Below are 1,868 nucleotides of genomic sequence, written 5' to 3' on the forward strand. Positions count from 1 at the left end.
TGGGAACATCCACAGGGAGGCTCTGGTAGGATGGTGGAGCCGAGGCCTGTCACTTCAGTGGGACCCTCTACCTGCCCTGGGGAGGAAAGATGCCCCTCCCATCCTCCACCGTTTTTTCAAATCCATCCATCGCCAAAAAAAAACCCAAAAAACAAAAAACCAACAACAACAAATTGGGCCTGGAAAATCTAGCTCCTCCATGTGGCCTAGGAGGGCAGAGGGCTCACTCTCACCCCCAAGTCCCGCTCAGGGGTTCACGGCTGTATGGAGGGCTCTGGCCACGTGACCTGAACCCCTGGTATATCCGAAGGGTTCATTTCTAGAAAGATGCTGATGGGATTCAGAGTGGGAGGTGTCCACATGGCCCCCCACACGTTGAACTGAAAGGCTGCTGCTGAGCTCTGGGTCCAGGAAACAGGCAGGTTGCAGAGGTACCCCCTTTCTCATCTTTAATCTCCCCTGGAAGCCCCCCACCCCGTGCAGGAGGGAGAGAGGATGGAGGTGCTACCGCTGAGTTCGCCGGAGCCAGAACCTCAGTTTCCCACTGTCAGCAGAGCGAGGCCCCATGAATGTGGGGTTATTGTTTTCTGGCTGGAGAACGCTGGGGTTGGGGGGTATCTCAGGGTCTTTTCCTTCTTTCCTTGGAGGCTGAGAATTTGGAAGCAGGGTGTCTGTGGCACCCTGTCCTCCTCCTCCCCCTCACAGGGGCCCTGGAAGCAAGGCCTGCAGGTGACGAGGGGCGACCTTGCCCCGATGTCCAGCCCCAAACCCTCAATACCCTCAGGCCCAAAATAGGGTCCCCCACCCCCGGGCCCACGTGTGCTGGGCGCGGAAGGACCTCACCTGTGGGAGGCAAGCTGGAGGTGGGGGTATCTTGAGGGCCAGCAGCTGGGACGGAGGCCTGCATTTGGGGCTCAGTCGTGTGACCCCTGGCCAGTAGCTGCTCACCTCTGGGCCTCCAGCCAAGGAAGGTGCATGATGAATGGGAAGTTGGGGGGACCGTCCGGGTACCTCTCGCTAACACTTATTTGGTATAGTTTCTGGGGAGCCGACTAAACAGGGTGCAGCCAATGGCACTGGTGGAAGGCAGTGGCGGTGGGGGTGTGGGCTCTAGAGGATGGAGTGGAAACCCCCCCAGAGCCTTCTGGTCCCCTGGGTGCTGGGACACCCCATGAGGCTGGGCACCAGGGCCCCTGAAGGGGCCAGAGTAGGGCACAGAGAAAACACTCATGTGGTCCCTGTATCCCCAGCATCGTCATTATTCTCGTGACCATATCACCCTTACTTTTCATGTTCGGGGGACCATTTGATCCCCCACCGAAGGGATTGTCACCGAGGGGGGCTTGTAGCATCAGTGCATTTCATATGAAAGGGAAACTGAGGCCCAGAGGGACAACTATGGAGTCCCAAGGGCCAGCCGGCGCTGCCCTCCCCACTGTCCCTCGCCTGTCTCCCTCCCAGGCCAGGGGAAGCGGGGTACACGTGTGTGATAAAGGGTTCCCTCAAGCCGAGAGAGACAGAGAGGGTCACCAAGGGTGCTGTGGGGGAAGGGGCTGTGACATGTGACAGCCACAGGCAAGGGAGCGGCAGGGGCACCCCAACTCCTCAGGGCCTGTGCAATGGGGGTCTTGCTGGGACCGGGAGAAAGGCAGGGGGGTCTAGCCGAGCCCCTGGGCACTGGAGGCTGGGCCTGGGTTGGGGTGAAGAGCGAGAAGGGAGGGGTCCTCAGAAAGAGAGCCGGCCCATGGGTGCGGGCTCTTTTGTTTTTAAGAGAGATGGAGACAGAGACAGAGGGAGAGACAGAGGGAGGCCCCCCCCCCACATACACAGGGAGGAGCAGAGAGAAGGTGGGAGGCAGGGAGAGGATG

Source organism: Pteropus medius, unplaced genomic scaffold (genome assembly GCF_902729225.1).
Source record: "Pteropus medius unplaced genomic scaffold, Ma_sr-lr_union100, whole genome shotgun sequence".
In the NCBI taxonomy this organism is placed as follows: Eukaryota; Metazoa; Chordata; class Mammalia; order Chiroptera; family Pteropodidae; genus Pteropus; species Pteropus medius.